This window comes from Mytilus edulis, unplaced genomic scaffold, assembly GCF_963676685.1.
Source record: "Mytilus edulis unplaced genomic scaffold, xbMytEdul2.2 SCAFFOLD_649, whole genome shotgun sequence".
Classification (NCBI taxonomy): domain Eukaryota; kingdom Metazoa; phylum Mollusca; class Bivalvia; order Mytilida; family Mytilidae; genus Mytilus; species Mytilus edulis.
Genome location: NW_027267544.1, coordinates 5,522 through 32,625, shown reverse-complemented (window position 1 = coordinate 32,625; position 27,104 = coordinate 5,522). Strand labels below are relative to the sequence as shown.

General features: G+C 32.7%; 1 long non-coding RNA gene across 1 annotated transcript; it reads right to left on the bottom strand.

Annotated features, from left to right (window-relative positions):
* On the bottom strand, positions 1-26,614 carry LOC139505624 (uncharacterized). The gene is made up of 4 exons (XR_011659799.1): positions 26,531-26,614; positions 16,437-16,570; positions 8,351-8,467; positions 1-59 (listed from the first exon to the last, which is right to left on the bottom strand). It is a non-coding gene; the product is annotated as an uncharacterized lncRNA (long non-coding RNA).
* Positions 26,615-27,104: the final 490 nt, after the last annotated feature.

Sequence of the window (27,104 nt, the reverse complement as noted above, 5' to 3'; positions counted from 1 at the left end):
ACCTCTCCTAATTTGTCTAATTTCGTGTAGGATTCTATCTTTCCAAATCCAATTTCAGACTGCAAATAGAAAACAGTTATATGGTCATGTTCATTTTCTTCACAAGAAATAACAACCATTTTTTACATGTGATTCCTATAATTGCTTTTTTAGTGAAAAAGATGCACCAAAAAATAAATTGTGGAAAATGAGTAATTAAAGGAAGTCAATAATTATGCTCTATTTCAAATAAATAAAATAAATTATACAATAGGTTTGTTATGTAATGCAGATAGTGTTTGATAAAAGGCAATTATGCATGGGAGCAATGATCAATGTTAATTGGTGATTTACTAAACTAATGAAGCAAAAAATTACCTTCATTTCTCTAATGCATGAAAATAATTTTGAGATATTTCTTTGTAATTAGATTTTTGTTTTGTATCTTTAATCATTAACACTGTATTTTGTTTATTTGTTTTTCTAATTAATATCATCACTTCTGGTTTGTATGAGAGTTTGGATTGTTTACGATGAAGTTTTACAATTGTTTTTGGTTCTATATTTGCACATGTGTATGAGTCTAATTTTATACCATTATTTGTCTTTTTTTAGGTTGTGTTATCCTAAATGTCATAAGTTGTTTCTGTTATCTTCCTAACATAGAAGTGTTATCAATTATCGTTAAGGATTGCATTTAGTATATAACACAGGAAAGAGTGCAAGAGCAGGATATTTGACACCTAAGGCCAATATTTTCTGTTTCTTGTAAGACTTTTGCAAGTCAGTAATGTTAAACACTGTTTGTACTTGTACAAAAGTGAACTGATTTAAAAAAAAAATCAGTTGTTGTTAACATTAGTACAAGCAAGGTTGATCTTGAATTCTCAATTATTTTTTTGGATCCACCACGTTTACATTGTGTAAACAGGTTTGGATAAAAAGGATATATTTAAGTCCACAATCATCAGTGTTCATGACAAAAATTTCACAGTAAAGTCAAGAAAATAAATATCTAAAATCATGTGACCAAAATAAATGACAATTGGAAAAGGAAACTACTTTTTCTAAGAGACTGAAATCAGTGGTGGATCTAGAAATTTTCATAAGGGGGGCCCACTGACTGCTTAAGAGGTGGCCCACTCCAGTCATGCTTCTATGATTCCCTATATAATGAATCAAATTTTCCCCACAAAAGGGGAGGGGAGTCACCCTAACCCACCACCTAAATCCACATCTGATACTGACAACAGTACACTGTTAAATATTTAGTGCTTTTTTATAAGACTATTACGACTAACTTGCACATTTTATACAACTATTGCCATGATAAATATTTGATACATTCACTAAAAGCATTTTCTACCGCCTGTCTTTAACTTGAATCATTTTAATATCTGAAACCCTTAAGCTATACAGATAAAAACTTCAATCTGTTTTTCGTTTAGCATCAAAACATAATAAATTTGTTAATCTTGTCTTATTTTAAAAACACCATCAAGCCATCAACAGAGTTTATCTCTCAAACTAACCACTTTAAAAGATAACCTCTGAATGGAGTTAAATTACTTGACTTCCTGTTTGCTTTGGTTCTGCCTTTCTACAAGTCTGTTCTCAATTATATAACAACACCACACATTTTATTATTTGGCAATCTTTCCTATAGATTTTAATTTAGCCTGTCCCAATTTTCTCCCATCTTCTACATAAAATGCGGTTATTTCAATCAATTTTGATGATGGTAATCATTTATAGACACCTATGAATGAACTGAACACAGGATTGACTGGGGGAGTTTATTTAACCACAGCTTTAATGAAAAGACATAACATTCATGACATTGGAAATGAATATAAAAATAAATCTTTGGGGAAATTTTGCATTCTTAGGTGGTCACATTTTTGATTGAACTTAACTAAATGAGTGCCTGATATAAAACTTTTTACAGTTGCCTCTGCCAAGTTCAATCAATATTGGCCAAGAATTTCAGAGATGAAAAAGTTATTTGATTCTAATGCATGCCAACCAAAAAACATACTTATACAATTTGAATATATTTCACTTTGTACTTCAAGAAGAAAAGAAAATCAAAAAATTACTTATTTTCATTTTACCAAATAGGTAAACCTTAAAGTTTACCTTCAATATATTATGGGTATTACCAGTAGTCCCTACCATTGAGAATAGAAATGGGGAATGTATCTGAGTCAACAACTGACTAAAGAGCAGAAACAGCAGAAGGCCACCAATGGGTCTTCAACACAGCCAGAAATCATGTTTGATTTAATAGGACCATTTTATTGGCTACTAAATGTCAAGCAGCAAATTAAATGTATATTCAGGATGATGAAATGCTAATGTACTATGAATATACAACCTGCTTTATACTAGATCAACATTTCTAGACATATTTTTACAGTGCTAATTCACGAGGTCAAAGACATTTCAGGGCCTTTTATAGCTGACTATACAGTATGGGCTTGCTTATTGTTGAAGGCCATTCAGTGACCTAATTTCTGTGTCATTTTGGTCATGCAGTTTGGGCTTGCTCATTGTTGAAGGCCATACAGTGACCTAATTTCTGTGTCATTTTGGTCATGCAGTATGGGCTTGCTCATTGTTGAAGGCCATACAGTGACCTAATTTCTGTGTCATTTTGGTCATGCAGTATGGGCTTGCTCATTGTTGAAGGTCTTACAGTGACCTAATTTCTGTGTCATTTTGGTCATGCAGTATGGGCTTGCTCATTGTTGAAGGCCATACAGTGACCTAATTTCTGTGTCATTTTGGTCATGCAGTAAAGGCTTGCTCATTGTTGAAGGCCATACAGTAACCTAATTTCTGTGTCATTTTGGTCTCTTGTGGAGTTATCAGGCCCGTAGCCAGGAATTTCCAAAGAGGGGTTTGTTGGACTCATGAACTCGACTTTAACAGTCACAATTTGAACAAAACGTTGACTTGAACAGTGCTTATTTGATTTCAAGGGGGGATTCGGACGAAACCCCCGAACCCCCCTGGCTACGGGTATGGTTGTCTCATTGGAAATCATACTACATCTTCTTTTTTATATGTCACCAACTGGACACATTCATCTGAGTCTGAGCCAACCAGTTTTTACTCTTAATCCTATAAGTGCTGGTTGTTTAGCGGAGAAGAAGCCAATATTGCTAATATTATTGAATGAGAGGTTGCTTTGTGGAGAAGAAGCCAATTCTTATGTTATTGAAAGATGGATGCTTAGTAAATGAGATAATGAGGAAGTAAAAGTACATATCATTTATAAACTAGTGATCCATGAAATAGTTGTTGCATGTAAACATCCTCTATGGAAATATTTTATATAATTGTAATTTTAACATTTTTGATTACTTCCCAACAGTTTAAAAATAAATAACAATTCATGAATTACATAATCTAAATTTAAATAAATTGTTTATATAAAGGATAACATGTGCAGCATCTTCCCGCATGCACTGATAAGCATCCTTTACCTTTCTGAATGTAAATAAAGCATCTTTAAGTCATGCCTTGATGGGGTGGCCTTGAAAAAGTAGGATCATGGTCTTCATAGTTTTATTCTTATGATTCAGAGACCTTCATGAGTGCATTTACACTAATATCTTATTGACAAATAATTAAACTAGAGGCTCTAAAGAGCCTGTGTCGCTCACCTTGGTCTATGTGCATATTAAACAAAGGACACAAATGTATTCATGACAAAATTGTATTTTGGTGATGGTGATGTGTTTGAAGTTCTTACTTTACTGAACGATTTTGCTTCTTACAATTATATCTATCATGAACTTTGCCCATTAGTAACAGAGAACTATATTTGGTAAAAATTTACATAAATTTACCAAATTAATGAAAATTGTTAAAAATTGACTATAAAGGGCAATAACTCCGGGGTCAATTGACCATTTAGGTCATGTTGACTTATTTGTAGATCTTACTTTGCTGAACATTATTGCTGTTTACAGTTTATCTCTAACTATAATAATATTCAAGATAATAACCAAAAACAGCAAAATTTCTTCAAAATTACAAATTCAGGGGCAGCAACCCAACAACCGATTGACCGATTCATCTGAAAATTTCAGGGCAGATAGTTCTTGACCTGATAAACATTTATATCCCCTGTCAGATTTCCTCAAAATGCTTTGGTTTTTGAGTTATAAGCCAAAAACTGCATTTTACCCCTATGTTCTATTTTTAGCGGTGGCGGCCATCTTGGTTGGTTGACCAGGTCACGCCACACAATTTTTAAACTAGATACCCCAAAGATGATTGTGGCCAAGTTTGGATTAATTTGGCCAAGTAGTTTCAGAGGAGAAGATTTTTGTAAAAGATTACTTTAATTTACGAAAAATGGTTAAAAATTGACTATAAAGGGCAATAACTCCTAAACGGGTCAACTGACCATTTTGGTCATGTTGACTTATTTGTAGATCTTATTTTGCTGAGCATTATTGCTGTTTACAGTTTATCTCTATCTATAATAATATTCAAGATAATAACCAAAAACAGCAAAATTTCCTCAAAATTACCAATTCAGGGGCAGCAACCCAACAACCGATTGACCGATTCATCTGAAAATTTTAAGGCAGATAGATCTTGACCTGATAAACATTTTTATCCCCTGTCAGATTTCCTCAAAATGCTTTGGTTTTTGAGTTATAAGCCAAAAACTGCATTTTACCCCTTTGTTCTATTTTTAGCTGTGGCGGCCATCTTGGTTGGTTGACCAGGTCACGCCACACATTTTTTAAACTAGATACCCCAAAGATGATTGTGGCCAAGTTTGGATTAATTTGGCCAAGTAGTTTCAGAGGAGAAGATTTTTGTAAAAGATTACTTTAATTAACGAAAAATGGTTAAAAATTGACTATAAAGGGCAATAACTCCTAAACGGGTCAACTGACCATTTTGGTCATGCTGACTTATTTGTAGATCTTACTTTGCTGAACATTATTGCTGTTTACAGTTTATCTCTAACTATAATAATATTCAAGATAATAACCAAAAACAGCAAAATTTCTTCGAAATTACCAATTCAGGGGCAGCAACCCAACAACTGATTGACCGATTCATTTGAAAATTTCAGGGCAGATAGATCTTGACCTGATAAACATTTTTACCCCATGTCAGATTTGCTCTAAATGCTTTGGTTTTTGAGTTATAAGCCAAAAACTGCATTTTACCCCTATGTTCTATTTTTAGCCGTGGCGGCCATCTTGGTTGGTTGACCGGGTCACGCCACACATTTTTTAAACTAGATACCCCAATGATGATTGTGGCCAAGTTTGGCTGATTTTGCCCAGTAGTTTCAGAGGAGAAGATTTTTGTAAAAGTTAACGACGACGGACGACGGTCGCCAAGTGATGAGAAAAGCTCACTTGGCCCTTCGGGCCAGGTGAGCTAAAAATTAAAATATGGTTAGCTTTAAGGAAAAACTAGCATTGGAAATAAAATGTGTGTATTCCAGTACCTCAACTCACATAAGATTGGAAATACATACCAAGAAAATATGTGTATTCCAGTAACTCAACTGACATAAGATTGGAAATACATACCAAGAAAATATGTGTATTCCAGTAACTCAACTGACATAAGATTGGAAATACATACCTAGACAATCAAGATGTAGTGGCTCACCAGAGGTGAAATAAGAGGGGGAAGGGGATATAATAGAAGCCCCTTTATGATCCACATACTAGTATATGGTTAATACTTAGATGTTTTAATCCTAATGTTGTCTTTGGACCCCTAGATATGGATTTTAAATCAGGAGTCTGTTTCACAAAAAAATCTGCAACTAAGATTGATCGTAAGTCATGAACAACTAAGATTGATCGTAAGTCATGAACAATTTAGATTGATCGTAAGTCATGAACAATTTAGATTGATCGTAAGTCATGAACAATTTAGACTGATCGTAAGTCATGAACAATTTAGAATCCTTATGCTCAATCTTGGTGTTTATTTTTTTTGTGAAACTGACTTCCGGCAAACAATAAGTAGATTAAACTGACTCCCGGCAAACAATAAGTAGACTACAGTGATATGTATGTGCCACACTTTACAGTTTGCCAATACCAAGTCTGGTACCAAAAATAAATCAACTTTCATGTAGCTGTTAAAAAGAATATAACAAAAATTTCTCACAAGTAAATCAATATGAAGAACCTTAAAGCTTAGTAACTTTATATGTATGTGGCCAACAGGAAGTTGATATGTTACAGACCTTTTAGTCGCACATATGAAACTTGGTACCAAATATCAAGTAACTATTATTTATAGTTTCTGGGGAAAATGCGACAGAAATGTGAAACAGTCAGACAGAATGAAAGACATTCTTCTTGAAGGACAATCATAATATATGGAGAATGTGTTAAAAATGATAATAAATACTTAAGTTATAAATAGCCAAACAACAGATAAGTTTCATTGCACTTACAAATTTTTTCAAAATGTAACTAGAGGCTCTAAAGAGCCTGTGTCGCTCACCTTGGTCTATGTGCATATTAAACAAAGGACACAAATGGATTCATGACAAAATTGTATTTTGGTGATGGTGATGTGTTTGAAGTTCTTACTTTACTGAACGATTTTGCTTCTTACAATTATATCTATCATGAACTTTGCCCATTAGTAACAGAGAACTATATTTGGTAAAAATTTACATAAATTTACCAAATTAATGAAAATTGTAAAAAATTGACTATAAAGGGCAATAACTCCTTAAGGGGTCAATTGACCATTTAGGTCATGTTGACTTATTTGTAGATCTTACTTTGCTGAACATTATTGCTGTTTACAGTTTATCTCTAACTATAATAATATTCAAGATAATAACCAAAAACAGCAAAATTTCTTCAAAATTACCAATTCAGGGGCAGCAACCCAACAACCGATTGACCGATTCATCTGAAAATTTCAGGGCAGATAGTTCTTGACCTGATAAACATTTTTATCCCCTGTCAGATTTCCTCAAAATGCTTTGGTTTTTGAGTTATAAGCCAAAAACTGCATTTTACCCCTATGTTCTATTTTTAGCGGTGGCGGCCATCTTGGTTGGTTGACCAGGTCACGCCACACATTTTTTAAACTAGATACCCCAAAGATGATTGTGGCCAAGTTTGGATTAATTTGGACAAGTAGTTTCAGAGGAGAAGATTTTTGTAAAAGATTACTTTAATTAATGAAAAATGGTTAAAAATTGACTATAAAGGGCAATAACTCCTAAACGGGTCAACTGACCATTTTGGTCATGTTGACTTATTTGTAGATCTTACTTTGCTGAACATTATTGCTGTTTACAGTTTATCTCTATCTATAATAATATTCAAGATAATAACCAAAAACAGCAAAATTTCCTCAAAATTACCAATTCAGGGGCAGCAACCCAACAACCGATTGACCGATTCATCTGAAAATTTTAGGGCAGATAGATCTTGACCTGATAAACATTTTTATCCAATGTCAGATTTCCTCAAAATGCTTTGGTTTTTGAGTTATAAGCCAAAAACTGCATTTTACCCCTTTGTTCTATTTTTAGCCGTGGCGGCCATCTTGGTTGGTTGACCAGGTCACGCCACACATTTTTTAAACTAGATACCCCAAAGATGATTGTGGCCAAGTTTGGATTAATTTGGCCAAGTAGTTTCAGAAGAGAAGATTTTTGTAAAAGATTACTTTAATTAATGAAAAATGGTTAAAAATTGACTATAAAGGGCAATAACTCCTACCCGGGTCAACTGACCATTTTGGTCATGTTGACTTATTTGTAGATCTTACTTTGCTGAACATTATTGCTGTTTACAGTTTATCTCTTACTATAATAATATTCAAGATAATAACCAAAAACAGCAAAATTTCTTCAAAATTACCAATTCAGTGGCAGCAACCCAACAACCGATTGACCGATTCATCTGAAAATTTCAGGGCAGATAGATCTTGACCTGATAAACATTTTTACCCCATGTCAGATTTGCTCTAAATGCTTTGGTTTTTGAGTTATAAGCCAAAAACTGCATTTTACCCCTATGTTCTATTTTTAGCCGTGGCGGCCATCTTGGTTGGTTGACCGGGTCACGCCACACATTTTTTAAACTAGATACCCCAATGATGATTGTGGCCAAGTTTGGTTAGATTTGGCCCAGTAGTTTCAGAGGAGAAGATTTTTGTAAAAGTTAACGACGACGGACGACGACGACGGACGACGACCGACGACGGACGCCAAGTGATGAGAAAAGCTCACTTGGCCCTTCGGGCCAGGTGAGCTAAAAAAGGACAACACTAATATATTGGGCCTACAACTAATAGTTTGAAGGTTTTCAAACTAGTTAAAAGACTAAATAGTAATGCTTACAAGAGACTTCCTCCTTGACCGTCGACTCAGCTGACCTTCAGGACTACTTAGGTTTGTTCTAGACCTATGGCTTGGTAATCGCATATCAGCTGGAAGAGACAGGCGTTTGTTTGCCTCCTGAAACAAAATAAAAAAAGTTTTGAATTAGTTTAAACATATTTATTTATAATGGATAGGGAAACAAGTTTTGCAACTTATATTAATCCCTTTCCACTTTGTGCGAGTGCTGCCTTGTAGCGGCATTAGCCTACTCTTTTACGAAATCTACAAGGGTGTCTTTAACGTGCAAGAGATATGGCTCTCTCTTAACACGGGTCAGCCATTTATTGTCCCCTTCCAACAGACTATCATCGCAATCACAGTGTTGACTGACTAGTTATAATAGTAGTAGAACTACTAGACCACTTGGCCACCAAGACCCCACAGTACTGCTAAATCTGGTTATATTTTCCAATCCTATTATATTTTAACTACCTTTTCTGCAGTTCTTCAAATTATATTTGCATTTATCTCAAAAAAAAATAATACTGATACCATTTATCATTACTAAACCACTTTAGAGCTATATCTAATTAACTATCTAAGAAAAAATATATCTTGACACCTTCAGTACCCATTTGTTCAGGAAGGGCTGGCCAAATATTTGCCCTACTGTACAGCATATGTCAAAGTAATGAGCCAGTTACTGAAGTAGAAATATATTTTACAATCTTATTAATAAATTATATCAAACGAAAAAAAATTAAACATTTCTAAACTATTGTTTGTCTGTTAGTGCTAAACATTGCTTTAGCAACCTTGGCTATATCATAGTTTTCCTCTTTTTTTGGTTGAGAAAATGGGGGTATCAAGAGAACCACTACCTTAGAGGTAGAGGAACGACCACTCTGTCATGGCAGCTCTTAACCACCAAAGAAACAGCAACATAAAATCACTTGTATGTAAGGTTGCTGGTTTGTTTTAGTATGCATTTTATATATAAGAATACAGCTTTTTAATATGATCCCCTTTCATTCTTAAGTAGACAAATTTCTGACAGACTTCAGTTGATGGGTTATATAGCAAAAGTAACTGTGATATTTATGAGATTGGATGGTTTTAAAACCAAGTTCTAGGCCTTAATATGGCACAGTATATTAGATATTTTGACATTTAAAGATATGAAAACCTACACAAAAAAGTTCTGAATACTATCATCTTTAAATAACAGTAAAACTGCTTTATCATCTCCTCACAAAAACCACTGTACCATCAATAAATTCTGGATTTATAGATTTAAATTAAATCAAATTTGCATATACAACATGTACAAAATATCAATTACCTGGGAACACCTGCTTATAATATCAAACTTACAACTGAAGTGAGTGAATATGTCGTTCAAAAGTCTGAATTTGTACTTGACCAAAGTGTTGCACTTTTGTTTATACCACAGACCTTCTTCAATATACAACAGTCCATAACATGTCCGTTAACTGCCTTTCAATATACAACAGTCCATAACATGTCCGTTAATTGTTTATACCACAGACCTTCTTCAATATACAACAGTCCATAACATGTCCGTTAACTGCCTTTCAATATACAACAGTCCATAACATGTCCGTTAATTGCCTTTCAATATACAACAGTCCATAACATGTCCGTTAATTGTTTATACCACAGACCTTCTTCAATATACAACAGTCCATAGCATGTCCGTTAACTGCCTTTCAATATACAACAGTCCATAACATGTCCGTTAATTGGCTTTCAATATACAACAGTCCATAACATGTCCGTTAATTGTTTATACCACAGACCTTCTTCAATATACAACAGTCCATAGCATGTCCGTTAACTGCCTTTCAATATACAACAGTCCATAACATGTCCGTTAATTGCCTTTCAATATACAACAGTCCATAACATGTCCGTTAATTGGCTTTCAATATGATTAGATTGCTCTTTGATATAGACATGTTTTTATTTTATCAATATTTTCTGTTCAATATGGATTCTTCCTTAGGCACAAAGGCAAAAATAAGTGTTATACAAATTTAAAAGACACAATCAAAACAACTTTTATTTTACGAATTTGAAGATAATTAACCAATTACATCCACTTCTGAGAAAAATGTTATGTGAAATATGATTTTTTTTTTCAATGTTCATGGCATTAAGCTGGAGGAAAAAATATTTCCCTGTTACTAAATGAATTTCTCATTTTAGAAATGCTCTTTTTTTTATTTCCATTTGCATGTTGTTCAACGTTTAACTGTACTAGAAACTATGGCCCAATAATTGATTGAATCCCTACCAGTTGACCCTTAATTGTAAATTCTAACAAAAGTTCTCTCCTCTGTTTGAATTCATCATCAAGTAGAATTTTATATGATTTTCCAAGAAGCAATATCCGCAGTCTGAAGTTGAGACAAACAGCATTAAAAGTATCTCAGAGGACATGATCAATACCTGGAGACCCTTTCCACATTTGTAACTACATCATGTTATGACTTCAGTTCAAACAGAGAAACGATAAAAATGTTTAATTTAAAAAGCTCATACCTTGTAAACAAGTAAATATCTTTTGTCTTCAGGAATACTAAGGTCCCTAGGAGAACTCATTTTAATTTGTCTGACATTGGAAACTCCCATTGTATCACTTTAAAATGTTCCAAATTTTGGTAACTCACAATCTAACTAACGAACTTTAATCCTAGACAAATTTTATATTTTGTGGTATTAATAAATATGAATCTCTTCTTTGTGTAACAATAACAATTAAAGCATCTGTGTTAAATTTATCTACGTTACATTTTTACAGTAAAGTTACAGCTGTAGATACTTTCAATTTAAAAGCAACATTTGAAGAAGGCCAGAGATACAAATTAACTTTTATTCTGATGCCAAACCAATTTACAATTATTTGCAAGAATATTTTGCCAAGGTTCAAACTATAAACAGTTACTGCAGATGATATACGAAATAACTAAAGTCAAATTTGTAAACAATCTACTTAAAATTCAATAAAATCTCTACTTTTATTTTGAGAATAGTTAAACAGCATAGGAAGATAGGTTTATTGAGTTTACTTCAGCAATATTCACTTCCAACAAAAATGTATTCAGTGTACTTGATGACCCTTATAATCATTAATAAGGTAACAATCAAGGAATCGATAATTGGGACAAAGTTGGGACAAAATCAAAGACTCATGTGTTCCCCACCATCAATGGATTGATTGATTGTTTTTTGTTGAATGTCTAAAAGCAAATATATACTACATGTATAATGGATGTAAAGGCCTTGGGGAGAACACTGTACAGTGTAATTTTGAAAAGTATTACATGTACCAAAAGTAAACTGTAAACAAGACAATCAACAAGAAAGGCTTCAGATCAGTCACAGTAATAATTTACCACGACAAGCACTACCACCATTAAGTTATTGACAGTTATTTTGTCAAAGACTTCTATGAATTGATTATTTCAATCTAACCCCTAAGTGTGTCAATAACCAGGAAATTGGAATTATATTAACAATCATTTCATAGAAAAAATGAGTTATTATGACAGAATTGGTTTCATATTTCTTCACCCAGGCTTTTGAGATCTTTATCAACACAAAAAAGTTTTCTATTGAAAAAATTAGTAGTTGGACATGTACAATAAATCATTACAGTGGCGGATCCAGAAATTTTCATAAGTGGGGGCCCACTGACTGACCTAAGAGGGGGCCCACTCCAGTCACGCTTCAATGATTCCCTATATAAGCAACCAATTTTTTTCCCAAAAAAGGGGGGGGGGGGCCCGGGCCCACTACCCCCCCCCCCCCCCCCCTAAATCCGCCTCTGCATTATAATTTGATATGGTCATTCTTCATATTCTTACAGTCTTCAAAATTTGTCACAATTAAATATGAATAATCTAAGGAAATGAAAAAAATTATAAAAATCAAACAAAACTTTTGAATTTCATAATTGCACAATACATTGTAATAAAAATGTACACAAAAATCTGGGCTGTTTAAAAGTGAGGGTCCTGATCCCGAAACCCTGGGCTTAAAAACATAAAATTCTGAGGTCCTGAATTCAGAAAAAATTATATCCAGACATCCCAAATTCGAAAAAGAAATCCTGGAATCCCACGCTTGAAAACACCTGATCCTGACGTCACGAAAAAGGTCCTGCCCCCTCAAATGTGTACTTAGGACAATTACAATAACTAGGTAAGGTTATAATAACCCAACAAGACTTACATAAAGAAAATTTTTTTAACCCACATGATCGAAATTACTCTAAAAAAAACCAACAGTTTCTATTTTTCATGTATAAATTAATCACCTCTACCTCTTGTTATCAATCAAGTTAGATGGATAGAATCTATAATGGACAAGTCCCTTACATTAACTATCGCTTAACTTCTCACATTTTCACTAATTTTACAACTTTGAAACAAAGTCCAATCAATCCCCATCGAGGTTTCTATGACAACTGTGATGTAACACAACTTTGAAAATTGTTCTTCATTTAATAACTTTAGATAAAAAGATAGTCAGATATGTTGATCTAATTATTTATGCAAGAAAAGGGATTCGGCTGATTTGTGTTATACAATGTTTGTATGAAGGATTTTATAAAGATATAACATCAATATAGAGCAGAGATTCTGCAATCTTGCATCTAAAAATAATGAATGATTAACTAGTTCTTTGGCATGAAAACATCCATACTTTTCATATAGATGAAAATATTTTAAATCCTGGCACCTATTATGCATTTTACAAAATGTTCACAGTAATGAAGTAGCCTTCAGTAAACCAATTGTACAATTTATGAAAATAGTGATTCACCTTAAAAATAGCTAAGTATTTATAAATTTGATATTTTACTTATTGGTGTATATCATGAGGTGGAGAATAATTTCTCTAATACCTGATCAAGAAAGAAAATTGACTTGCTGGTTAAAACAGACTGTACTGCAGATTGTGAAATTCATACTTTTCATATTGCCTTTCATACGGCCAATTTATTTTTTCAATGGAAATAACCATGGATAAATGAAAATTTTAATTGATTAAAAAAACCTTATGTTTTCTTCAATACAGGGTTGCTCTTATACAGGAAAGTACTAAGGTTTTTTGTAAGTCAGAAGTTTTATTATAAAATTTTAATGACTATAAACAACTGATCCTTCAAGAACCAGTCCCCTAAAAATAATAAAACCAACAAAAATTTATTTGGCAATTACAGTTAAATTGGGAGAAATTTGAAAACGTTGCATTTTATTGTGTACATTATATAATTCTCATCATGAATTGGACATAATCCTTAAGTAATTTGCAAGTTGAAGGATAAGACAGTTGTTTGTTTTTCAGTTAATAGGAATATGAACTTAACTTTTATTCTAGGAAAGCACTGTGGAATCTTACTGCAGAAAACTATTCTTATTAACCTAATTTATTAGATAGAAGAAGAGTTCGTTGAGGAAATTACTTTTGAAATATTTCTCCAGGAATTAGTTAAGTCAGCTGGAAACAGGAATTCCAACTGAACAAGGAAGCAAAAGGAAACATCCAATCAACAGTTTCCAAATATGGCATGTGGTATTCTGCACTTTCTATTTGTTTTAAACAAAAGCTGCAGTGCAAACTTCACAACAACAGGGCAGTCACATTACTGATTATTGAAACAATGTCCTATTGCTTCAAAATACAGCGGGTAATACTCCTAACTCTATAGACAATGTGTTGTTTCAATCTGCAATATAATATTAGATCAGATCGTTTTACCTCTGTTTTAATTTTTATGAAAATTCCTGATCTTTTAATTCAGAAGCATTATGTGCTTTCATCAAGGCAAAAGTAAAAGAAAGCACAAATTTATACATACATCAGGTAGTACCATTTTATAGGCATTGAAACAGAAATACTATACTTGAAAGTGCAAAGAAAACTGTCAAAATAAACATGTCTTATTGTCTTTGTAGCAAATAATGTAAAATGCCAAGGAAAGGTCCACAAAATGAGTCCATTTTAGTAGTTTTCACATTTCTAAAATAATTTTTAAGACCTTAAACAAAAAAGTATGAAAAAATTTAAAACTATAAACCTGCATGGTACTAACATATCAATGTTAGTCAGGGTTTTCTCTGTTGAATTGTTTCTTTATTATATTTTGTATTGCAAGAGCCTTTTACAGCTTTCTATATGGTATTGACTTTGCTCAATGTTGAAGGCTAACCAGTGACCTGTATTTTTTTACAATCCAGCCAATTGCTCTTTATGAATAGTTATTTTATTTGCTATCACGCCACATCTCTTAACACAACTTCATTTCATCCTTTACTTATTTTTTTTTACTTTCTTTAGAAGACATCTGTACCGTAAGGTGACCTATAGCTATAATTTCTGTGTCATTTGTCTCTTGTGGAGAGTTGTCTCATTGGCAATAATACCACATCTTCTTTTTTATATCTACATATTATTTCAAGGTCTTAATGGACATTGATGGATTCTAAAGCTATTTCCGGAGAGGAAAGAATTGAATTGCTTCATTATTACACACTGAATATCAAACCAGTTCTAATTCATTGACCATCAATCCTTGACCACCTATATCATTGTACTTCCTGACCATCTATATCATCGTACTACAAACAATTTATCATTATCAGTAATCAGCTGACAAGAAAAAACAAAACGAGGCATTTTGTGTATTGACAAAAATGCAAAGAATTGTTAATTAATGTGTAGGAGGGTAAAGTAAGGTTAACTCCTCATTAATCTCCTGCATTCTACTCTTGTTAACTATTGATTCAATGGCATACTGTAAAATATGGGTAGGTGTTTTGTAACACCAGGTTTACTCCATTATAATATTACAGCAGTATGTGCAATATGGGTGCCTAACTGGGCCATTCATCAGATTATTCTAGAGTGGGATTTTCATTCTATTCCATTTTATAAGCCTGTCATAAGTCTATCCAATCAAGATTGGCCTGTGTTTTACAATATGCCTAACATATTATACGTGTATCATCATAACCCATTATGAGGTTTTCCTAGTACTGATCATGCTGATAGAGATCTAACCAAGGAAATGACCCTAACCCTGACAGAACTAATTACAATATCATTATAAACAATTAGTTTTACTCCATAAACAATGGAAAGGGTCTACTGAATATCTAGCCATGTGTTTTCAACACAAACCACATCAAAATTCACAATAAATTAAGGAAAATACAACTTGTTGGTTCATACTGGGGATCAGTAATCAATTCTAATCATCCAAGACTAGAATTGAACTTAAAGTTCAACCATATCATGTATTAAAGTATGTTTGTACACAACTGATGCAGTGTTCACTTATACACTTGATTTTGTTTATTATTACTCTACACTTGTATTTGTAGTTAATGTGTTCTCAATTGAGTTTCCAATTTCCATTTTATGAATGAACTGCCCTAGTTGACCAGGGGTCATTAGAGTAAATTGAGTCAATGGACATTATGACTTGAAAATATTTGCTTTGTGCATGTTGTGAGTTTAAAATTTTCGAAAAAAAATCCACTTATTGTGTATATTAAGGAAATCCAATAGAGGGCTGTAGTGTGTACCCATAGGTCCTTCTATCTGGCTAATGGTGTATTTAGGACATACAATAAAGGGCTACAGTGTGTACCCATAGGTCCTTCTACCTGGCTAATGGTGTATTTAGGACATACAATAAAGGGCTGCAGTGTGTACCCATAGGTCCTTTTACCTGGCTAATGGTGTATTTAGGACATACAATAAAGGGCTGCAGTGTGTACCCATAGGTCCTCCTCCTGGCTAATGTGTGTATATAGGACATACAATAAAGGGCTGCAGTGTGTACTCATAGGTCCTTCTACCTGGCTAATGGTGTATTTAAGACATACAATAAAGGGCTGCAGTGTGTACCCATAGGTCCTCCTCCTGGCTAATGTGTGTATTTAGGACATAAATTTGTACAATAAAGGGCTGCTGTGTGTACCCATAGGTCCTCCTACCTGGCTTATATGTGTATTTAGGACATACAATAAAGGGCCGCAGTGTGTACTGTACCCATAGGTGCTCCTACCTGGCTATATCTTCTTTGTCGGTTCCTCATTCTAACTGCTGAGACAACGTCCTCCCTGCTGCCAGGAGTGGATGTGATTGAGATTTCTTCACTTTCTCCATCAGATAATATTCTGGGATTTTCATGTACTATACCTACAACATAAATAATAGTTTTTTCAATATCGTGAACCAATAACGAACGAATATTGTACACTCATGGATAAACATTTTAATATGGACAAATAATAACAGTCATCTTAACCAAGGATACCACCTCCAATAATGATCTGTCGCTGAGAATACAACAGAAAACAATATTGAAAGGATTATGGAAGGTTGATAGAATGCATGATGCCCTCAAATTGTCTGTTTGTATGTAACTGTTATAAATAGGTCTTTTAATGCACAATAAATGATAGAATATAAAGACATACCACACCAGTTATATTTTATAAAATTTATTTTAACTATATAACATTGCTCCAAAAATAGAAAAAAAATCATTTAATGAAAAACAGCATATGACTGATGTAATTTCTGGTATTGAATATTTTAATTTGTGCTGAAAAAAAAAAGAGTTTAAAAGCATAAGTACTTCCCTATTGACTTTATCCTGTTGACTGTTTACCTTAAAGAAACTTTCAACATAATATCTATCACTGACTATAAATTTGATCGAATCGCTTGTGCATAATGAAAATGCATTGTTTAAACAGCTTGTAATTCATCAAAACTGATCTGTCTTATATTACAATAGGCATTGTGTATTAGTTTCATAACATTTCATTAAAGTAATGTAAAAGAATGGATTCCAATTTTGACACATATGTACAGACCGATGAACCATAAGACTTACTAAACACTTTATGCCTATGCTCACAGTTACTGAATGCAAGCTCTAAGATTCCTTTAGCCTATTCTCACAGTTACTGAACGCAAGCTCTAAGATACTTTAAGCCTATGCTCACAGTTACTGAACGCAAGCTCTAAGATACTTTAAGCCTATGCTCACAGTTACTGAACGCAAGCTCTAAGATACTTTAAGCCTATGCTCACAGTTACTGAACGCAAGCTCTAAGATACTTTAAGCCTATGCTCACAGTTACTGAACGCAAGCTCTAAGATACTTTAAGCCTATGCTCACAGTTACTGAATGCAAGCTCTAAGATACTTTAAGCCTATGCTCACAGTTACTGAACGCAAGTTCTAAGATACTTTAAGCCTATGCTCACAGTTACTGAACGTAAGCTCTAAGATACTTTAAGCCTATGCTCACAGTTACTGAACGCAAGCTCTAAGATACTTTAAGCCTATGCTCACAGTTACTGAACGCAAGCTCTAAGATACTTTAAGCAAGCTTAATTTGCCAACAAATTCATTAGATGGTTTATGATGGATAGTTGTCACAATGGCAATCATAACACTTTTTTTTATAATAATAAACCTATTGATATGAAATCCTACCATACTTTGCTATTGTATCAGTGGTTGTACTTTTCTATAAATAGTACAGGAAGGACACAATGAGTTAGTTAAATACCAAATGTTGCAAGACTAAGACCATTTATTTAGTCCCAGGTGTCAATGAAGAACAGTAAATAGTTTTAAATGTTTAACCATAATATTATGTTTCATATTCAGTTATATACCAATAATGCTATTTGATACATTTACAGCTGCTGTGTTTGTCTTTATAATACCTCACAATGGACTTAATAATATCTCACCATGGAATAACTGAATAATCATCATGATCATAGGAGACATTTATGGTCACAAAACTATAGAATGGAAATTGGTTAATTACCATTCAAACAATTTATGACCAGAAAAACCTGATCGCCTATAATAAAGTGAACAAACAATACCAGCCTACAGACAATGATGTAACTCTTCTACCAAACTCATGCAATGTAGCATGACAACCCTTAATTATGCTGCAATTTAACCTGCGCTTCAGCTTAAACAAGGCCTTTGTATTGCTTCATATTTAATGAGGACATTTACACATATAAAGTTAAAAGAAAAGTTAGTAAAATCAATTTTGAAGCAGAAAGTCCGTTTGAGAGGTTAATGTCATGATTGCATGTCCTTTTACATAAGGCAAATCATATCCTTTGATTTTTGTAAAAGTACATTCATCAGGAAAGTGAAATGTCAGATGTAACATTTCAGGGAAATATCAAATCACAAATTCCATTACATTATCCAATGTAAATTCTAAAATTATTAGATTTATTTGAGACAGACATAAAACGGAGTGATTAGTCAATTCCTACAAGGCAAATCAAAATGTTCTTCAAGTATTCGTAGAATTTTTTAACCTATATACCTAGAAAGAAAAGCACACTGTCTTTTACCATGATTCTAATGTATTATGTCCTGTAGCACATGACTTTCAATCGTGTGACATCTGCCCTCAATTCCAAGGTTCAATACAAGAGTGATTGTTATCAAAGATTGTGCAATCAGATTCACATTTTGAGGATGTATATTTCCTTTCTAATCATTTTATTATAGTATTAAATTAGAATAGAAATAATATTAGAAGCACTGTATATAAACATTTTGTGCTTCTGAAACAGTTTTATTTTCTTTCCAATTAACATACAAAACTCACAGTGTCTGTCCTTATAAAAAAAAGTCAAAAAGCCTGTTATTCATTGGTTGACTTTTAAGCTCATTGACGAGTCTGTACAGTGAGTGAGTGAGTGACCCATAGTTGTAACCTCTATGTCATTAGGTCTCTTGCAGAGAGTTGTCTCACTGACTGCTTATAACACATTGACTTTCTTTTATATTTCATATCTAAATATTTGGACATTCATATTTGACCCAACATTCAGCCATTCCAATCTGACCCAAAATATTCAGCCATTCAACTTTGACCCTACACATTCAGCCATTCATATTCTACTCTAAGACATTAAAGCCATTCATATTTGACCCTAAACATTTAGCTCTTCACTTTCAACACATATATAAGCACATTTTTTGTAAGTTTATCATACATGTACATAGTTGAGCTTATGATAATGACTTTTAGAGTTTATAATGAAAGTGCTATTTCAGCCTCTTCTCATATTTCAGTTCAATTTCTGACTGTTTTAAATCTACTGACTTTATTGTAATATGGCATGTATGGGGTAGGACATTAACACTGAAACAAAAACTAAGTAAACCACACTTGACAGCTGTTAAAATAGATGCAGCAATAATAGAGAGGCATCAGATATAATTTCCTTCCTGCCAAGAAAGATGATTAAACACCCTCTGACAATTTCTACCCAATCATTTATAGTTTAACACTGGAGACCTTCCACACATATTTTATCATTGTGGTACCAGTTCCTGACAGACTTCAAATTTTGTGCTTCACAATTTCATAATATAGATGACAAGCTTATCAAAAAGGAGAGTAATAATTTTACAGAAATAATCAGGATGATAAAATTGATGATATGTTTATCCTGATATTGATACTATATGTTATGTAATGGCTTCACTCCCAGTTCTACAAGATTCTAAAAAGTGCAAGACAATCATGCAAAATTGTTCCAGTTAAAAGACAAATCGTATACATATAGATTTTAGCATGTTGACATGCACGTAACTATTCAATGTATTTATCAGTTTTTTTTTCTCTCAATCTTAGATTCGATATATAGCTGATAATTGAGGAAGGTTTACATCATTGAAACTCCCTCCAAAACAGAAATGTTGTTTTAAGACAAAAGTTTATGATAAAAAAAATAACATTTAGCCATTTATAAAATGGCCATCAGCAAAAGATTTTAAAAGATACTGTAAACATTGAAATTAATTTTGGTGAAATGAGGACAAATTATATGTTTATGGATAGGTGATTGCATTGTGTTTGCAAAAGCCTGCACAAGCCAACTAAAGAACACTTGAACTTCACAGACCATTTAAAATTTGTGGTTTTCCTTTGCTTATGAAATCTTCAAAAGTTGGGTCTTCAACAAATAATAATGCATACCCAGTATATTAAGTTGCAATGTCAGAAGATTGATAGTTGCTTACTTTTCTAAGACTCTGAACAGAAGAAACCTTGACAAATTGTTTTGACATTAATCTCTTGTTAATGACTTATATGTGGTCCTTTTGGTTTGTTTGTGTCCAATGATAGCTGTCTAATTGATGTAATGTATTCCCCATATCTCTTTTTATTCAAAATCACTGCTTAACTTCTGTTTTATATTCATTTATTTTTTTCGATACCATTAATAATCATTTGCTCAACTGATGAACCCTAATGATAATGTATACCAAATCAATGCTATTTTATGAGAAAAAAGGAATTTTATTTCAAAACAGTTGCAGAGATATCCATATTTAGTTTGATATCTGTATACATTCTGACACATGCCGGACATCAAAGAGCTGAAATTAACATTCTAATATAATCCTTGACCTAGAGGTTAAACATTATCTTAATGTTCCACTTTTATAACTCCTGTCATAAAGTTTGTAGAAACTTACAAGAAATCAAAGGTTTTATCTCAGTAGCAACATAGAACCTATCAATGGACTCTACAGGATACCTGAACATAAAACAATGACCCATATCAGTAGTTATGTGGGGTTTCATGTTTACAAACATCAGCATCCTTGATGGAATATTTATATTCAAATCACAAATTCTAGCTAAACTGTAATACATCAAGTAGAGTAACCCATTTCATTAATTCTGAAGTCAGATTTATCATCATCAAAATCTTCCAAAGGCATAATAGTGCATCAGCATGTTAATAGTTTTCACAATGGTTTAGGGCATTTTTAGGAAAATTAACCTAAGATTGCTCTGACAGTAATAAGACTGATTAAATGGTTGAAATATTTTTGTTGTTTACTGCCACATTCAGTGCTCTTTATATCAGGTTATTATATCAGGGGACAGTCTATTCATTGGTGGAGGTAGCCTGCCTACCCAGAAAGAACCATATTGACCTTGAGTCCGTTTGTTTTTTTAGACAGACAGTCTGCACTAACATTGACTATAAACCAGGTTGTAAACATCTCAAAAACAATGTCCTGCCAGCTACTTAGTTCCTTTTATATTGATATAAAACTGAACCTTGAAATGCACATAATCAACAATAGAGACTATTGGAAGCATTTGAGGGAAGCATATTTCAATCAGCAAGGGAACGTTTTTACACTTTAATTGTTTATTGCTAATTCTGCTATCCAACATGCTGAAAGCCATCTAGACAATGACAAACATTTGAAATGTCCCCAATGGGTCTGTGAGCTAAATAGTATCATGCAACAAATTTCTTATAAAACTGTAAAAAAACCTCCACAAAAATAGATCAATCAATTGTATTATTCCATTTAAGGTCCTCAAGGGAGGAATGACAAAGATAAAATCATACAAAAACAATGCAGATCAAACTAAAATTTGTATCTCTTTAGTAAAACCTGGTTAATGTGAATGTGGGGTATAAATGTTTAGAGCCACGTTTTGCATCTCTTTCATACATAAATGCTTGACAGCCTTAGTCTTCAATTTTTCAAATCGTTTTTTTCTGATTCTTTTTAAAAATAAAAATTGCCAATGTGTGTATAAAGTGCTAAAATCAACCACATTATTTTTCAACTGTTTATGATCTTTCTTATCATATTTTTTCAAAGACTGTTCCACTGTTATCAGTCAGATTACTAGATGTGGTAAATTAAAAAAATTGTAGTAAAGTTCAATATTTCCTTATTTTTTGAGCCGTGCATGTGCTACTTATAGTTGTAGCAGGTAAAAATCCATAAAAATTAACCTTGACACAGAAAGTACCTCAAGTATCAGATGTTATGGCTAATATTTCTATTACAAACAGGAAATCAGCTGTTTCAAGGTTTATTTACTTTAAAAAGATGACATAATTATATTGCTCTTTCATTAGTTTTTTAATGTCAAGATGAAATGGGATTATCTACGCTTCAAAAACCACACACATTTTGATTTTGAAAACTGTTCAAATGGTTTATAGACAACAAAAATGTGTCATTTAAAGATAAGTCAATGGTAAAGATATATACATTGTTAGTGGCAATATATATGTGGCATTTTTAAAAGAGGGGGTTTCCAACCCAGGGGAATGGGGGATTTCCAACCATATTTACTCATTCAAATGAATGGATCGTACAAAAAGGGGGGGGGGTTCCAATCCCAAATACCCTCCCACCCCCCTGGATCTGCCACTAGATTATGGCAATGTCAAAGTAGGATGGCATTGTTTTCCTTAACTGAAAATTAGTCCATAGCAGGGTTCATATTCATACCAGTCATTAAACATGTCCTCATTCTTATATCCATGTAATACTTGCCACTGGATATAAAACATAAGTATTAATCGAAAGGAAATAACTCTTCAACATTAAATGTTCAAGCCTATAAATAAACTACCTATGTGAACTGAATAATGCAATCAAAGACAGGTGCAGTGTGTAGTTATTTTTTTTATAGAACACATAATCTTTCAAACTATCATGCAAGCATGTGCAAACACGCATTTTTGTTGCACTTCATTTCCATGATAAATCAGGCTGTTATTCAAAAATGTTCTTTAAATGTCAACCAATATGCTAACAACTAAAATGGGGCCAGATCATTATGTGATGTATTTTTCATTCATTTGAGCCATTCATTGTTCATGTTAATGAAAGGGTTCTTGTTGGACAGAGAGTATAGCATCTCCTCTTCACGAGGCATTAGAATTTCATGCCCATATATACAAACAAACATAAGAATCACAGGTCATACAATATAACATATATTCAGCATACAAAATAAGGAGATAGGGTATGATTGCCTAGAAACAAATATCAATTTTGATTATTGTGCCACAAAAAGGGGGCAAATGAAATCATTAAGCATGTGAAGGGTAAGAGTTCTATCATTATATATGTTATAAAGAATGATTTTCTCCTGATTTTAAAGAAACTTCAAGAAATAATGTTAAAGGATATTGAACTGTAAACAGATAAATACATAGAAAAGAATTTTGTCATAACTGCTGCGTAATTTATTTTTAGTTCTGATTATTATATAAGAATAACACTAGCTGACAGCAAACTTGCATTGATCTTGAAAGATTTGCACTGCTCCTCAGAATTTTTTCTTGACATTTAAGTTGAAATGTTCAACAAATAGGTCAAAGATGAAACCTTAGAACGATTCCATAGGAATAGGTCAACATGATAAGGCCCCACATGAATTATCTCTATAGGAAATGTCTAGATCATATTCAGCATGATTCTAAGTTGGTGTCTTATCTTTATATGATACACAGCACTTAGTTTACATTCAATATCAATTAATCAACTAAAACTAATATAAAACATATTTTAGGGTCAAGGTGAATTAAATATTGCACTTAACATTGCTGAATCCAGCATTAATAAAAGGTATAAAACCTGCAGTAACTAAGTTACTATGTTGTACATAAAAAGTTACTGTTTAAATCATATTTCAAATTGATTTTCAGGAGAAAGATTTGAATCTTTATAAAACTTTTAATCATCTACAGTTTTCATCAAGTCAACAAATTTAATCTATTTTATTGATAACTAAGTTTAAGAAAGCGTTTTTTTTTTTAAATATGATCGAAACATTCTTTATTCATCAGTTATAGTAATCTCATTTCTTTCTTTGTCTGAAATTATTATGAACACTTCTAGAAGGAGTACATTACACACAGTTTTCCTTTGATATGTGGGCAATTTCAAAATATGCCATTTCACATCTTCATCAATGAGCAAACCCATACTGTATAGAAAGCTATAAAGGCACAGTAGGCTAGCTCAACAAATGTGAAACAATTCAAAAGAGAAAACCAACACCTACATAATGCTTAAAACTAACAAACAAAATAAATACGGCAGATAGCAATCAGCAACAACACATAAGGAATGTGACAGGGTGAAACATGTTTCTGAGGGCTGAACCCTCCCTTTACCTAGGACAGTCGGAATGTTGCTGCATGAACAGCTGCCCAATAAACCTTTCCCAGTGCTTTGAATTACTTGAATAACAAACACCACTCAATTCATCATGCTCATAAGAGCTTGAATAACAAAAACCACTCAATTCATCATGCTCATAAGAGCTTGAATAACAAAAACCACTCAATTCATCATGCTCATAAGAGCTTGAATAACAAAAACCACTCAATTCATCATGCTCATAAGAGCTAGATAACAAAAACCACTCAATTCATCATGCTCATAAGAGCTTGAATAACAAAAACCACTCAATTCATCATGCTCATAAGAGCTTGAATAACAAAAACACTGATTCATCATGCTCATAAGAGCTAGAATAACAAAAACCACTCAATTCATCATGCTCATAAGAGCTTGAATAACAAAAAACACTCAATTCATCATGCTCATAAGAGCTTGAATAACAAAAACACTGATTCATCATGCTCATAAGAGCTTGAATAACAAAAACCACTCAATTCATCATGCTCATAAGAGCTTGAATAACAAAAACCACTTGATTCATCATGCTAAGAGCTTGAATAACAAAAACCACTCAATTCATCATGCTCATAAGTGATTCATCCTGCTCTAAGAGCACAGAGACTGCTAGTTTCTATTTACATCCTTATAATTTTCTTTTTATCCATGCATTGTTTACAATCAATGAAAAATAGATATCTTTATTATATAAATTCAGTCAAATTCAATCTCTTATAGAACTCAGGTATCATCAAAATCAAAAATATAGAGCCCAATTTAATATTCAAGAATTGGGATATTATTTTTCTGTATTATTCATTAAAATAAAAACATTTCCTTGTAAATTAATATTTTCTTGACATGCTTGAAGACAACTCACCCCAAGCTGAGGTAACTGCAGTCTTATTAAGATGATACAATAGTCATACCATGAAATGATTTACCTTCATCAAGAACACTTGAACCAAACGTTTTAAGTATTTCAGAAAATTATGTTATAAATCATTTTAGTTCTAATGCACTGGCTTATAAGCAGCTGATACCCTCAAGAGACTTAAGGTTTATGAACCCTTCTGTAGCCATTTTTGTACGAATTTTTCAAACATCAATTGTATCAAAACTTCAGATATAATGAATAATTGAGACAGGCCATTTTGTACATATACTAGGGGAAACTTGATGCAAAGCATTAATATTTACTGTTTCATTCGCATTTAATAGAAAAAGAGTACTTTGTGGCAAATAAACCAAGATTTTTATAAAAATCCACAGCCTTTAATAGAGATTTTGTTATAAATTTGAAACATAGATTACTCACTTGCTTTTCTATGATGTGCTAGTGTTTATTTTTTACAAGAAGTTCTTACCAACCTGTAAATTCCCAATACCTTGTGCAGAGTCACTAAAGTCGAGCCGCACCCTAAATGGTGTACTGATTTGGTCCATATTTTTATTTGTTTTAACCAATAACTACATTAATAAACTTGTTTTAAGGAAATCAATGCTAGCACTGCATCGCAATAATCCTATATCTATCAGTCATCAATTTTCTATAAAATTTCCATATGTTTAGCATGAATCAACAGAAGGGTACATAATCCTTAATAAGTCCACCACCAGTGGTATTATGACTCTGAGTGAATGTAATTGAAATTTGCACCTTATAACTTTTGTTAAAGTGTTCTATAAAAAATAGCAGGGTTTCATTTAATTTTCACTTATTTTCACAGCTAGAACACAATCGCCAAATAAATACAGCCAATTTAAAGTGTACATGCAAAGGTATTGATAAAAAAAAATTGTATACCTTATTCAGTGAAAATCGCGAAATTTTACAACCCCGAAAATAACCTGCTATACGGTAATATCTAAAGATGACAATATATTTGCGAATATATAAAGTATATTTCCCTTTACATTGTCTACACTTAGTTTAAAATAAAACTTTCTGTACCTCCAAGGTGTCTTTCTGAACATCTTTATAATGTTCAAATGATAAATTACAGAACTGCTGTAAAAGCTGATGGATGATGGCCCTATCCATAAAATTAAGTAATATCTTTTTAAAATACTATGATATTGTTAATAAATTTCAAAAAGAAAACATTTATAATTTATAAACAAAATTACCCAATCTGGCATTTCTAGGCAATGTATGATTTTTGTCGTGTTCTTCCTTTAACTTTGGCGGAGTAACAGCAATGTTTGTTGTGGAACAGGTGATCTCTGTGAAGAACTATCTGACCGGGACAAAGATTTCTAATCCGACTTATTAAAGATAAAGACCGACTAAACGGTTTCTTTTTCTCTAACTTTGTAACGTGAGCACTTTCCTTTGGCGAAACTACGACTTTCAAATTGATGCATTTTATCCATGTGAATTTTGAGTCCTTTATTTTTATTATTCAATTAAATAAAACACACATTCATTTTACACAAACACTTCCTGATTCTTTATATGTATATCCTTTCACAATAATATTTGTTCTGCACTTATGTAACGTCCATTTCTAGTAATACATAGCTGAAGGTTCATAATCACTTAATCTAGTTATCTTTCAAAACTATTTTCCAATCAACAAACTCTTTTGACTCATGTAAAAAACAATTTCATCTAAACACCAGGACTTAATGTGTAAAATTAGTCTTGTCAATTTCCTGGAGGAAGTGACCAATTTGCAAGGAAACAATATTGTATCACCAT